The sequence below is a fragment of the Silurus aristotelis genome, assembly GCF_946808225.1.
Source record: "Silurus aristotelis genome assembly, chromosome: 26".
NCBI classification, from domain to species: domain Eukaryota; kingdom Metazoa; phylum Chordata; class Actinopteri; order Siluriformes; family Siluridae; genus Silurus; species Silurus aristotelis.
The window spans coordinates 10,530,100-10,546,329 of NC_139599.1; the positions used below are offsets into that span (position 1 = coordinate 10,530,100).

The 16,230-nt window shown below is 33.7% G+C and overlaps 1 long non-coding RNA gene across 1 annotated transcript in view; it reads right to left on the bottom strand.

The window, feature by feature from the left end:
• LOC310720928 overlaps positions 1 to 16,230 on the bottom strand; it is a 308,842-nt gene that overhangs the window by 165,054 nt on the left and 127,558 nt on the right. The window contains exon 2 of the long non-coding RNA XR_014531870.1: positions 15,332 to 15,469. This is a non-coding gene — a long non-coding RNA (uncharacterized lncRNA). The remainder of the gene's footprint in view (positions 1 to 15,331; positions 15,470 to 16,230) is intronic.

Genomic DNA, 16,230 nt, shown 5'->3' on the forward strand with positions numbered 1-16,230 from the left:
TTGTATAACTTCTGATATTATAAACATATAAATTTTCATATTCAGAAGCATTTTATATTCAGAAAACATTTTAGAAACATGACATGATAAAGTTTTGACAAAATTTATGATTTTTGCGTCATTATGCGTCATTATGAAAATATGAATTTTTATATCAAATGTCATAATTTCATGAATAACGATTAAAAAAGGCAATAAGTGAATAAAAAAACAAAAGGAAATTGACATGAGAAACCTTTTTTTTTTTTTTTACAAAAAGATGGCTTTGTTTAACAAAAAGTATCATAGTTATTATGAAAATATTAACTTTCATACTCAAGAAAAAAAATCATAAGAATATATTATGAATATATGAATTGTCATTTTCATAAGCAAAATTTCATTTAAAAATTTTTAAATGGTGCAATAGGTTAACAAAAATAATGCTATAAAACAGGTTTTGACGAAAAATTTCATAACAATAAAAATATGAAAATGAAAATTCATATATTTATAAAAATATTAAAATGTGTAAAAAGTCAATAAAACATGACATGACAAAGTTATGAAATTATGAATTTTCATACTCATAAGCATTATTTCATAAAAATATGAGTCTTTCATAAAAACGTTACAAATATATGAATTTTCATTTCATAAGAAAAAAAAACGTTACGAAGTGTAATACATAAATGGAAAAGCTAAATGTGTTACATGCCAAATCATGATTTGACAGAAATATTACTTTTTTCACCAAAACATATTTATTGGGGAAATATAAATTTTTGCATTCATAATCATAATTTCATTACAATCTGTTAAAAAGTGGAATAAGGGGAATAAAGCAAATCAATGACAAATCAAGTTTTATCAAAAATATTTTTTTCTCTTAACAAAAATTATTTTCAGAAAATAATTTTTATATTCATCTTCATAATTTCATAAGAAATAATTTTCATTTTATAATTCCATACGATAAATGATAGTTATTATAAACAAATAAATGTCTATATTAATTCAAATAATTTAATGAATAACTATTAAATGGTAGTAAACAAAAACTAAAAGGTGACATGGCAAATCATGTTTTGACAAAATGTGATGTTTTTATGACAGAAATTCTAGTTATTTTGAAATTATGAATTTTCATATTAATTTATGTTTGCAAATAAATTACTTTTGTTATAAAAATGTAATAGTTGTGATTAAAATGTGTTAATATTTATTAGCATAATTTGATGAACAACCATTTTAAAATAGGAATAAGTGAACAAACAACAAAAAATGTGACACTACAAAACATTTTGACAAAATGAAGACTGAAAAAAATAGATAGTTATTATGAAAATAAGATTTTTCATATTCATATGCACAATTGTATTACAAACCGTTAAAATGTGGAATAAAAGAACAAACAAGTTATATGACAGATCAAGTTTTGGCCAAAATATGGCTTTTTATTAAAAAATATAAGTGTTAGGAAAATAGGAATTTTTCATGTTAATTAACATAATTTCACGAATAACGGCTTAAAACTGCACTAAGTGAATGACAAATGAAATCGTTAAATTACAAGTCATGCTTTGTCAAAATATTTTTTTCATGAATAACTGTTATTTTATATAGTTATTGGGAAAATATTATTTTTTATACTCATAAGCAAAATCTTATTACAAACCTTTAAAAAAGGAATAAGGAATGAAAAAGGGGAAGACAAATCAGGTTTAACAAGAATTTAACTCTTTTCATACTAATAATATATACATAATAGATATTATGAATATTTAAAAATAATTTAATAAAAACAGTAAAAATGGCAAAAAGTGAAGGATGATGGTGATGACAAAGTTTTTCATAAAATGTATGATAGTTATATAGAAAATAAGTTTTCATATTCAGAACCATAATTTCAGAAAAAAAAACGTTAAAGGTTTCATTCCTTTAACTTTTCATTCACGCTAGTGAATGAAAATACTGATATTAAATTTTCATAAATCGTGGTTTGAAATTATGATTTTTTTTTCAAACAAAAATAAGTCATTATGAAAATTTACATTTTTACATCAATTGTCATAATTTCAAGACAATTGGAATACTAAACTTTTTTTTGTTTTTTTGTTTACGTATTGTACTTTGTAATTGTTATTAGACATCGGCCACAACTACAGATATGGGCAATCAACAAACTTTGAACTCCCTCGGGAAATCGCCCCGAACACCGCGGACCGCTGATCCAGCTCGGCCGACAGCCAGACCACAGCACCGGCGGTGAGACCGTAAACAAAGGAGGGGGATGCGAGGCGGCATCAGGGCTGGGCTAAGGCTAAACCAACATCAACCATCGATTCCAAGCATCTGTTTTCCTTGCCAATGTACGGTCTTTCGCAAACAAAATGGATGAGCTACTGTTAACAAGTCATGGTGCACGGACTCTACTGTTACTGAAAGTCATTGCTCTGTTTATTTACAGTATTTGATGATTAAGTGCAGACCCTTTTATTTACAGAGAGAATTCTCAACCATTGTTGTGACTGCGGAGTACATTCCGCCAGATGCTAATGTTAAACTAGCTATGGAGGAACTGCACGCAGCTATTAGCAAACAGCAGTCTGCACATCCCAAAAGAGCTATCATTGTTGCTGGAGATTTCAACCACTCCAACTTGAGATCTGTTTTTCCAAAATTTCACCGCAATGTCTCCTGCTCTACCAGAGGGGGCAAAACACTGGACCAGGTGTACACAAACGTACCTGGGGCATACATGGCCATTCCCCTTCCCCACCAGCTGTGAAACCAGCTGTGAGGACCGTAAAGGGATGGCCATTTCTTCTCTACAGCAACAGTTTCAGGATACTGACTGGAACATGTTTGCCTCACATGCCACACTGGACTCTCACACGAACATGGACATTTACACTTCATCTGTTTTGGCCCATATCAACACATGCATTAACAAATGTCACTCCCTAATCAGAAGCAATGAATGAACTCTGAACTCCATATCCTGTTGAAAGCAAGAGATGTTGCCTTTAAATCTGCCAACGTAGAGGACTACAACAGATCCAGGGCCAACCTAAAAAGAGGCATCAGGAGAGCAAAACTCATATTCAAACTCCACATAGAAGAGCACTTCCACAACTCTGACTCCAGACGCATGTGGAAAGGCATCCAGACCATCACAGACTACAAACATACAGCTCAACCAACCAGCAGTGCCTTTCAACCAGGCCAGTTTAATCGTTTTTTTGCTCGTTTTGATCAAAGCACAGGACATTTCACCTCAACCACTGACTCTTCTACAGCTTACAGCCAACCAGTCAACATCAATGGAACTGAGGTAGAGTGAGTCTCTACCTTCAAGTTCCTGGGAGTTCACATCTTTGAGGATCTGTCATGGCAGTGCAACACTTCAGCCCTGGTTAAAAAAGCACAACAACGCCTGTACTTTTTGAGAAGTCTCAAGAAAGCTCATCTGTCCCCAGGGATTTCAACGAGCTTCTACCGCTGCATCGAGAGCATCCTGACCAACTCGATCACTGTATGGTACGGAGGCTCCACTGTGTGTGAACATAAAGCCCTGCAAAGCGTGGTCAAAACCCCCAAACGCATCACTGGCACTCAACTATCTGCCATTGAACACCTTCACCACAGCAGATGTTTGTGCAGAGCTCACAACATTATCAAGGACTCTTTACATCCCAGTCACAAACTGTTTCTATCAAGAAGGAGATACAGGAACTTACTCACCAGAACCAGCAGGTTCAGGGAAAGATTTTTTCCATCCACCATCACAATACTGAACACTACACCGCTAGATCACTACAAAACAAACACAAAACAAAACACTATATATAACCTCTGTACTATACATGTACATATTACACAGTATATATTTTCTACTCCTCATTACATCTGCACTATTTTTTATCTCTATGTATCTTTATATCCCTACTGTACATTCTGCCCACTATTTCACATTCATGTATGTGTATATAATGTGTGTGTGTGTGTGTGTGTGTGTGTGTGTGTGTGTGTGTGTGTGTGTGTGTGTGTGTGTGTGTGTGTGTGCGCATTTTATATATATATAAAATGTATCCTTTTTTTTTACAATTTAAAATTGTTCAAAAGTTTTTACATTTTTTTTTTCATGAAAATATAGTTAATATAAAAATATGAATTTTTAAGCTTAATTTCATTAAAGAACTGTTAAAATTGCAAAAAGTTATTGATGATTTTTTTTTATGTTAGTTACTGTGAAAATATGTATATATAATGTTTATATTCAGAGGTATAATTTCATGAAAGAAAAATGTGAAATGGTACAATAAAATACTGACATGAAATATCACGTTTTGACAAAAATGTCTATTGTTATGAAAATATGATTTTCATATTCAGAAGCAACATTTTAGAAAAAAAAAATGTTTGAAGTGCAAAAAAGTCAATATGACATGACAAAACATTTTGACAAAAATATGAGTTTTCTACATAAAAACATTCTAAATATATACATTTTTATTAAAATATGTAATTTTAACAAAATTTCATGAAAAACCTTTACATAGTACAATAATTACACAAAAAAAATCTATTACATGCGAACATGCCGAATAGTGTTTTGAAACAAATAAGACTTTTTCCATATTTTTTTCATCCTTTTTCATTTATTGGGAAAATATGATTTCTCATTTTCATGAGGATAATTTCATTAAAATCCATTAAAATGTGGAATAAGGAAAAAAACATGACAGTAAAAAAGTCAGGTTGATTGATGAACAACAAGGAAAAAAAGAAAAATTGACGAGATATGTTTTGAAAAATGGATGGCTTTATTCTCATAAAACATAAGGATAGTTATTATAAAAATATAAATTCAGACTCATAAGCATAATATATCATGTTTTGAAAAAAATTATTATTGTTATAAAAATATGAATTTTGTATTTCAAAGGTACATTTTAGGAAAAAACATTAAAAAGTGCAAAACTTCAGGTGACATAGCAAATAAACAAGTGACATGGCAAATAAAATGTTGACAACAATATGAGGTTGTTCATAAAAACATAAATATATTAATTTTGATTTTCATAAGCAAAGTTTCATGTAAAAAATTACAAAGTACAATGCTTAAAAGAAAAAAAAAATGGTACATGCCAAATCATGTTTTGACAGAAATATGACTTTTTTCATAATGTTATCTTTTTTCATCTATTGAGAAAATATAATTTTTTTATATTTATATAAAAAAATAGCACTTTTTTCATAAAAACATGATAGTTATTATGAAAATATGAATTTTCATATTCATATTCATAATTTGATTTAAAAAAAAAAACTGTAAAAGGTGAACAAATCAGTTGTAAAAAGTCATAATTCATGAAAAACCTTTCAACACCACATGGTTGGCCAAGCTGTGTATGTGCTGTAATTAATGAGTTTTTGACAATAATATTACTTTTTTTTATCTTAACAATATGACAGTTATTATGAAAATATGGCTTTTTAAATTAAACAATTTCACCAATAACCATATTTAATGGCAATAAATAAACTAAATAACACGAAAGTAACATGGCAAATCCTGTTTTGTCCGTAAGATTACTATATTCCAGAAAAGTATGATAGTTATTTTGAAAATATGACTTTTGATATTAATTAACATAATTTCATGTAAAACGGTGCAATAAATGATCGAAAGATGAAATGGTGGCATGACAAATAAATGTCTGACAGGACTCTGTCTTTTAACATAAACAATTAATTGTTATAATAAAACATTGAATTTTTATATTAATATGCATAATTATTATAAAAAATTCAATTTAAACTGAACCATTAAAAAGTGCAATAAGGGAACAAACAAGGTGACAGCAAAAATGTAACTGATCTTAAATATATGAGTCATTATGAAAATATAAATTTTCTTTTTCATAATCATAATTCTATGAAAAACTGTAATATTTCATGTAATTCTATGAAAAACATGAAATATGGAAATGACAAATGAAAAATTGACATGACAAATTGTTTTAACACAAATATGACCTTTTTTTATAAACAATATGATTTCAAAATGTATGAGTTTAAAAATGGTTATATTATTTAGCATAATTTAATTAATAACTGTTAAAAAGTTAAATAAAGAATCAAAAACGGTGACATGACCAAGTTTTAAAAAAATTATAATAATTTGTAATAAACATTAAAAGTATGAATATATTATATATTTAATGAAAAACCACTAAAAGGTTCAATAAGCAAAGGAAATACGAAAAGGTGACAAGACAATTCATGTTTTTAAAATAAAATTCTTTCATAAAAAAATATGATAGTTGTTGGGAAAATTTTCATTTGTATAATTTCATTTAAACCCGTCAAAAAAGTGCAATACGCGAGCGAAAAACGAAAAATTTGTTTTGACAATGTTTGACAAAATTGAATTAAATAAAATTTTTTAATTTGCATAATTTCTTTAAAACCCGTTAAAAGGTGGAATAATAGAACGAAAAAGGTGAGACGTTTATACTTGACGAATTAAAAAAATTGACATAAAATTGACATGAGAAATCATGTTTTAAACAATAGGTCTTTTTCCTCAGAAAAAGTAGCATAGTTATTGGGAAAATATAAATATTTATACTTATAAGCAAAATGTTAATAAAAACCTTTATAAAAGGAATAAGGAATGAAAAAGTTGACAACAAATAAGGTTTTAACAAGAATTTCATACTTTCATAATAATAATAATAATAATAATTATATATGTATATATAGCAGCTTGGTGAAAAAAGGTCCACTGTTGGAGCAATCATTAGAAAATGGAAGAAGCTAAACATGACTGTCAATCTCCCTCGGACTGGGGCTCCATGCAAGATCTCACCTCGTGGGGTCTCAATGATCCTAAGGAAGGTGAGAAATCAGCCCAGAACTACATGGGAGGAGCTGGTCAATGACCTGAAAAGAGCTGGGACCACCGTTTCCAAGGTTACTGTTGGTAATACACTAAGATGTCATGGTTTGAAATCATGCATGGCACGGAAGGTTCCCCTGCTTAAACCAGCACATCTTAAGTTTGCCAATGACCATTTGGATGATCCAGAGGAGTCATGGGAGAAAGTCATGTGGTCAGATGAGACCAAAATAGAACTTTTGGGTCATAATTCCACTAAACGTGTTATATATTTCTATATCAATTGTCATAATTTATGAATAACCATTAAAAAAGGCAATAAGTGAATAAAAAAAACAAGAAAAAAGTATTTTATAAGAATATATTATGAATATATGAATTTTCATTTTCATAAGCAAAATTTCATGAAAAGAAATGTAAAATAGTGCAATAGGTTATTAGGTTAAAAAATGGCTATTTTCATAACAAAAATATGAAAATGAAAATTCATATATTTATAAAAAATATTAAAATGTGTAAAAAGTCAATGAAACATGACATGACAAAGTTATTATGAAATTATGAACTTTCATACTCATAAGCATTATTTCACAAAAACGTTACGAATATATGAATTTTAATTTCATAAGCAAAATTTCATTTAAACAAAACGTTACAAAGTGTATAATAAACAGAAAAGCTGAATGTGTTACATGCCAAATCATGATTTGACAAAAATATGACTTTTTTCACCAAAACATATTTATTGGGGAAATTAACATTTTTGCATTCATAATCATAATTTCATTACAATCTGTTTAAAAGTGGAATAAGGGGAATAAAACATATCAATCACAAATCAAGTTTTATCTAAAATATTTTTTTTTTCTTTTAACAAAAATTATATTTTGAAAATAATTTTAAAATTCATCTTCATAATGTAATAAAAAATAATTTTCATTTTATAATTCCATACGATAAATAATAGTTATTATGAACAAATAAATGTTTATATTAATTCGCATAATTTAATGAATAACTGTTAAATGGTAGTGATAGTAAACGAAAACTAAAAGGTGACATGACAAATCATGTTTTGACAAAATATGATGTTTTTATGACAGAAATTCTAGTTATTATGAAATTATGAATTTTCATATTAATTAAGATTTGCAAATATATTGCTTTTTTCATAAAAATGTAATAGTTGTGATGAAAATATTTGTTATTATTTAATATCATATTTTGATAAACAGCTTAAAAGTGCACTAAGTGAATGACAAATGAAATCGTTACATGGCAAGTCATGTTTTGTCAAAATAATTTTTCCATGAATACCGTAATTTTATATAGTTATTGGGAAAATAAAAATGTTTATACTCATAAGCAAAATCTTATTAAAAAACATAAAAAAAAGGAATAAGTAATGAAAAAGGAGAAGACAAATCAGGTTTAACGAGAATTTAACTCTTTTCATACTAATAATATATACATAATAGATATTATAAATATTCAAACATAATTTCATAAAAACGTAAAAATGGCAAAAAGTGAACGATGATGGTGATAACAAATTTGTTTAAAAACAAAGTTTTTTATAAAATGTATGATAGTTATATTGAAAATTAGTTTTCATATTCAGAATCATAATTTCAGAAAAAAAAAACGTAAAAGGGTGCAAGAAGTGAACAAAAATACTGACATGAAATATCACATTTTGATAAAAAATAACGTTTCATAAAAATCTGCTATAAAAATTTTCATAAATCATGGTTTGAAATATTTTTTTTTCAAACAAAAATTATACTTATTATAAAAATTTTTATTTTTTTATCAATTGCCATAATTTCAGGACAATTGTAATACTAACCCTTTTTTTTTTTTTTTTTTTTTTTGGTTACGTATTGTACTTTGTAACGGTTTTTCATGAATAAAAATTCTAGCCCTTGGCTACGGATTAAGGCCTGTACATCTGGACAACTGCCCTTGAATCTATATTTGTACTCGGCACCCCTACCTAAATTGAAAAAATTTACTTCCAATCAATTTGTTAAAAAAAATATTGTGGTATGGTATGAATTCTTAAAACAACTTGGGGAGGTCCCTAAATTATCACAATTTACCACTATTTGGGGTAATAACAACTTTACACCTGGGACACACGATGATGGATTCAAAATTTGGGCAACAAAAGGTTTGTGTAAGGTGGGAGATTTGTTTTAAAACAATTATTTTTTTAATATCTTCAATTTAGGAATTTTATTAACAAGATACAACATCATTCCTCTTTATTGCCAGATCGGCGACCAAGATGGCGGCACGTGCATAACGCGAGGCACAGCGCCTCTCCAGATTTTGTGATTTAGTAGCAATTTCTCCATCAACAGCAAGTTTATTTACTCAGAACAGGCTTGCACACATCTCATACAGCCGACTACTAGAAACTCAGACTTGAGTAAAAGTACAAGTGCTCTATCAAAAAAGTGACTTGAGTAGAAGTTGAAGTGCTCTTTAAGCACCATACTTAAGTGGAAGTAATATGTAAACGATATATATATATATATATATATATATATATATATATATATATATATATATATATATATATATATATATATATATATAAAATCATAAACCATGTTTCTTTTCGTTCTGCTTAATCACGTGCCCATTATTATAGTGTAGTGTTTTATAGGGGAATGTTATTGATCGAGTGCACCTCAACCATTCAGCGTGACACAGCCTTTATAATAGCCAGCTAGTTAACGTTAAGTGAACATCGCAGCATGTTATGAACCACGGGTAGCTATTCATTCATTCATTCATTTTCCCCCGCTTATCCGTAATTCGGGTCTAAGCAGGCCCCCGCCTTCGACTGCTGCCCAATCCTCACAGTCCCTTACGGTCCCGCCTGTAGGTGGTGAGCCCACAGGAAGGCGGCCCCACGTCACGGACCTTGATATTTCCCTCGTAAGGGTCCCCCGGAGCATAAAGGGGTTAAGGGCCTTGCTCAAGGGCCCAAGAGTGGCAGCTTGGCAATACCGGGGCTTGAACCCCAGACCTTCCGATCGGCAACCCAGCACCTTAACCGCTGGAGCCACCACGGGTAGCTAACGTTAGTTAACTTATCTAGTGCTTACGGATAGCTCAAACTGCTGTGTTTTGTGTATTATATTATTTTTAACTTACCTTGATATGTTTCTTCAAATTCGACGGTGAATTTTTGAAGGACATTATTTCGCAATCTTTTGGGAGGCAAAGTAAGCACTTCATTCTATATTAATTGTCTTTCACTCTGACAAATGCAAACATGGACTCTAAATAGGGCCACGGGTGGTCTTCTTCCTCATCGCCACGATCAGTTGAAAGTGAAGGAGTTGAAGGTGGAATTTCTGGCTTTTCCACATCGATAACCAACTAAAGTGCTCTCAATGCAGGCAGGCAGCTGTAGCGTCTGGCACAGGTCATTTAGATTTCATGTCCCAGGCATTTCTTTTAACCTATGACATCTACATCTTAATCAAAATGTGAAACTTTTATTGGGGGTGGTGTATCCCACAGTGTCACACTCCCCCTCCGAAGACATGAAACAGGACCAAACCCTGAACTCTTGTTTGCCTCACAGAGAACAACCATAAAACATTCCACTTTTGAAACTCGGCTCCAGTATGACTGTTTGTGAGACACACACACACACACACACACACACACACACACACACACACACACACACACACACACACACACACACACACACAAATAAGATGCTCCACATTCCACAACATTAACCTATACCCTGTATGTATCTCCTCCCCAATTATAGTGGTACTCTTTTTTTTTAAAGTCTTATTATTGTAACCCTATTTTAATGTTGTCTTTTCTTTTTGATTTCAAAGTTGATTTAACATTATCTTCGCTTTATTCTTTCTTTCGCAACAAGGGTGCATTGTATACATCAGAATACAACATTGTATCAACATCAGTTATACTTTAATTACTGATCTCTGTATGTTAATTTACCCCTGTTCTAATGCTGTAATTTCTCTTTATGTTCAGTATCCAAATGACGCAAAATTATCTGTTCCTTATTTTTCAAACAATGGTGCATTTTATTCGATCATGAAATGTACCATACTGTCTTGATACACTTTGGATAAAACTTTAAGTTCTTCAAAGCGAATATAACCTGGAAACCATGCCCACAAAAACATAAACAAAGGGAGTTTTTCCCTCCAAAATTTCAGGCCGTAGCATTGGCCATACCCCTAAATATGGGTGGGGTTCATGGCCTTTAAAACATCTTGAACCCAACTAATCAATGTTCAGTCAAGAAAAGCAAGCTCGCTCACTCGGCTCAACCGGAAAGGCTTGGACCCGATGGCCCAGAGAGTCGGACACTTTGAACAGCCCAGCAGTGACTCTTTGGGACGAGATCGAAAATCTCTTTTGAGATCTTCCAGCAAGCTGTATCTTCAAGAATACCAACTGCTCTGATCTTTAGGAGAAGCTGGAAGAACATCTGACTCCATCCTAACCGACTCGTCCAAGATTCTTTTGTCTACCGCATCCGGACTCTTGTGCAACAAGCCAATGCAAGTAACCGGTTTACCAACTAATTTAGATGCGTGTTAAGTTTGAACCCCTTAATATTAAGGTGAATTTAAATTTCCGTGATGATTTCTCAGTTAGGATGGGATTAATTTGAAGTTGAAGCTGCCTTTCCTTCCATTCTTTCCTTCTTCTTTTCCTTTCTCTTCCTCCTTTCCTAATTTTAACTTTCGTTTATTTTATTTTCATTTTTAGTTTCTTTATTTCTTTTTGTTTGTTTGTGTAGGTAGTTTTATGTTGTGTTTGTCTCATTCATTAAACGCTGTATTTTTCATAAGTGATTGTCTCTGAGTGCTGCTCACATTCGTAAGGTTCGTGCAACATTCGATCTGAACTACATGCTCTATCAATTGTACAGTATAAAGTAAAGGGGGGTTGCGTCTTTCTCGGCCGGGAAGATACTTTTTTAATAGAATTAATATAAAATTATATATTTTAATTGAATTGACGGTAATGGAATTAACGTTACACTTATTGGTCTGTTCGCTGGACGAACAGACCAATAAGTGTAACGTTAATTCCATTACCGTCAATTCAACTTAATTTAAATATTTAGGAGTAACAATAATCCGTTATAATTACTTATAAATATTCCCTTTTCTTTGCGAGCTAAATTCACAAAATATAATGGTGGAGAATGCGGGCAGACTGTGCTTCCAACTATGTACTCAATTTATCTGTATTATAATTTTGTCCCTCTTCTCCCCCAGTCGCTACACAGTGCTGTCTTCTTTGATCGTCTGATTCACTCAATGATGAGCCAGCTTATTCAAACCTGTGACAGAGCCATCTACTGCTCTGGCAGTGATTGGGTTTGGAATGATTCGTAACATTTTTATAATTGTAACGAGTAACGATGCGGAACTTAAATAATTCGATCGAAGTAAAAGTATTAAACTCATCGAAAATATGTACTAAAGTAAAAGTGGAAGTAGGAGAAAAAAACAATACTCCAGTAGAGTACAGATACGGCCTTTTAGTACTTAAGTACAGTAGTGAAGTAGTTCTACTTCGTTACTATACATCTCTGGCCGACAAGCATTATTAGATATCAGCCACAACTACAGATACGGGCAATCAATGAACTTTGAACTCCCTCGGGAAATCGCCCCGAACATCGCGGACCGCTGATCTGGCTCGGCCGACAGGGAGACCACAGCACCGGTGGCGAGACCGTAAACAAAGGAGGGGGATGCGAGGCAGCATCAGGACTAGGCTAAGGCTAAACCCACATCAACCATTGATTCCAAGCATCTTCCTTGCCAATGTACGGTCTTTCGCATACAAAATGGATAAGCTGCTTCTCCGGATAAAATCACACAAGCGGATTAAGAAATGTAATGTCAAGATTTTACTGAAACATAGCTCAACGACAACATTCCCAGCAGCGCCATTGAGCTCGGGGGTTGCAGTGTTTTTTGGGCAGACAGGATGGCAGAGGACTGTGCATTTATGTTAACAAATCATGGTGCACAGACTCTACTGTTACTGAAAGTCATTGCTTTGTTCATTAAGAGTATTTGATGATTAAGTGCAGACCCTTTTATTTACTGAATTCTCAGCCATTGTTTTGACTGCGGTGTACATTCCGCCGGATGCTAATGCTAAACTAGCATTGGAGGAACTGCACGCAGCTATTAGCAAACAGCAGTCTGCACATCCAGAAAGTGCTATTGTTTTCGCTGGAGATTTCAACCACTCCAACCCGAGATCTGTTTTTTGTTTATTTCACCGCAATGTCTCCTGCTCTACCAGAAGGGGCAAAACACTGCACCAGGTGTACACAAACATACCTGGGGCATACATGGCCATTCCCCTTCCCCACTTGGGTCAGTTTGATTACCTCTATTGGTTCATGCTACCTAAATACACACCACTGATCAAACGGGTGAAACCAGCTGTGAGGACAGTAAAGGTATGGTCAGAGGGGGCTATTTCTACTCTACAGCAACAGTTTCAGGATACTGATTGGAACATGTTTGCCTCACAGGCCACACTGGACTCTCACACGAACATGGACATTTACATTTCATCTGTTTTGGACCATATCAACACGTGCATTGACAATGTCACTACCTAATCAGAAGCCGAGGATGAACTCTGAAGTCCGTCTCCTGTTGAAAGCAAAAGATGCTGCCTTCAAATCTGCCAATGTAGAGGACTACAACAGAGCCACGGCCAACCTGAAAAGAGACATCAGGAGAGCAAAACTTATATTCAAACGACACATAGAAGAGCACTTCCACAACTCTGACCCCAGACGCATGTGGTAAGGCATCCAGACCATCACAGACTACAAAAGTACATCTCAACCAACCAGCATTGCCTTTCAACCGGACGAACTCAATCGATTTTTTGCTCGTTTCGATCAAAGCACAGGACATTTCACCTCAACCACTGACTCTTCTACAGCTTACAGCCCACTTTCACTCTCAACAACGGACGTCTAGTCAGCGTTTAGCAGAGTGGATGCAAGCAAGTCAGTTGGCCCGAATGGCATACCGTGATGTGTTCTCAGAGCATGTGCTGGACAACTGGCACAGGTTTTCACTGACATTTTCAAACTGTCACTGGCCCAAGCCACGGTTCCGACATGCCTGAAGACCACAACCATCATACCTTTCCCTAAGCACTCAGCTGCCGAATGCCTGAATGACTTTCGCCCAGTTGCCCAAACAGGTCAACAGAGGATGCAGTTTCCACAGCCCTTTATTCAGCCCTCACCCACCTGGATAAAAGCAACACCTACATCAGAATGCTGTTTAGTGACTTTAGCTCTGCGTTCAGTACAGTCCTCCCCACTGTACTGATCACTTAGCTCAGTGACCTGGGTATCTGCACCTCCACTTGCAGATGGATTATGGACTTTCTCACCAACAGACCTCAATCTGTTAGGATGGGCAACCAGGTATACTCAAACCTCATTCTGAACACTGGCATTCCACAGGGCTGTGTTCTGAGCCCACTACTCTACTCCCTGTTCACCCATGATTGTGCTCCTCTGTATAACTCCAACATCTTTATCAAGTATGCAGATGACACCACCGGCCAGATCGACAACAACGACAAATCGGCCTACAGAAATAGAGATTCAAAATCTGACAGCATGGTGTGCCAACAACAACCCGACCCTCAACGCCACAAAGACTAAAAAGCTCATTGTGGACTTTCGGAAATGCAACAGCAGGAGACATCTACCAGTCAACATCAATGAAACTGAGGTAGAGCGAGTCTCCAGCTTCAAGTTCCTGGGAGTTCACATCTCTGAGGATCTGTCATGGCAGTGCAACACTTCAGCCCTGGTTAAAAAAGCACAACAATGCCTGTACTTTTTGAAAAGTCTCAAGAAAGCTCATCTGTCCTCAGGTATTTTAACAAGTTTCTACTGCTGCATCATTGAGAGCATCCTGATTAACTCCATCACTGTATGGTACGGAGGCTCCACTGTGTGTGAACGTAAAACCCTGCTAAGGGCAGTGAAAACCGCCCAACGCATCACTGGCACCCAACTATCTGCCACTGAACACCTTCATCACAGCAGAGGTCTGCGCAGAGCTCAGAACATTATCAGGGACTCTTCACATCCCAGTCACAAACTGTTTAACCTCCTTCCATCAAGAAGGAGATACAGGAACTTACGCACCAGAACCAGCAGGTTCAGGGAAAGATTTTTTCCATCCACCATCACACTACTGAACGCTACACTACACCGCTAGATCACTACAAAACAAACACAAAACAAAACACTGTATATGACCTCTGTACTTTATTTAGTACATATTACATGGTATATATTTTCTACTCCTCATTACATATGCACAGTTTTTTTATCTTTATGTATCTTTATATCCCTACTGTACATTCTGCCCACTATTTCACATTCATGTATGTGTATATAATGTGTGTGTGTGTGTGTGTGTGTGTGTGTGTGTGTGTGTGTGTGTGTGTGTGTGTGTGTGTGTGTGTGTGTGTGTGTGTGTGTATAAACCATTTCTGTACAACATTTTGCTACATTGCTACATTTTGCACTCCTGGTAGATGCCAAACTGCATTTCGTTGCTGTGTACCTGTTCAATGCAATGACAATAAAGTTTTATCTATCTATCTATCTATCTATCTATCTATCTATCTATCTATCTATCTATCTATCTATCTATCTATCTATCTATCTATCTATCTATCTATCTATCTATCTATCTATCTATCTATCTATCTATCTATCTATCCCCTTTAGAAAAAGTTACTTTAGACCACTTAAATGGGGGTAGGCAAATGTCTATTCTTTATAGACTAATCTCCACTAAGTGCAATGAAAGGCCTACCTGTCTAAAGGCCTAAACAAACAATCAAGATCCAAGCTTCTGCAATATAAATGGATTATGAGAGTGTACATCACTCCTAAATTGCTACACAAATTTAATCCCAACATTCCCAATCAATGTATAAAATGTAATTTAGAGAATGGAACTTTATATCACTGTTCATGGAAATGCCCCCAAGTTGAATGTTTTTGGGAAAAAGTTTTAGATTTTTTATCCCTGGTGTTGAAACAAGTGTCCTAAACTCTGTATACTAAATATTTTCCCTGCAACGTGCACCTTTACTAGCTCTGATAAGAAGATTTTGATATAATGTTTAGTACAAGCAAAACTTGTATTAGTTCGTCATTTGAAAAATACAGAAGGCCCTCATTTTAAACAATGGTTACAAGAACTGTCTCATTGTTTGGCTTTGGAAAAACTCACATATATTGT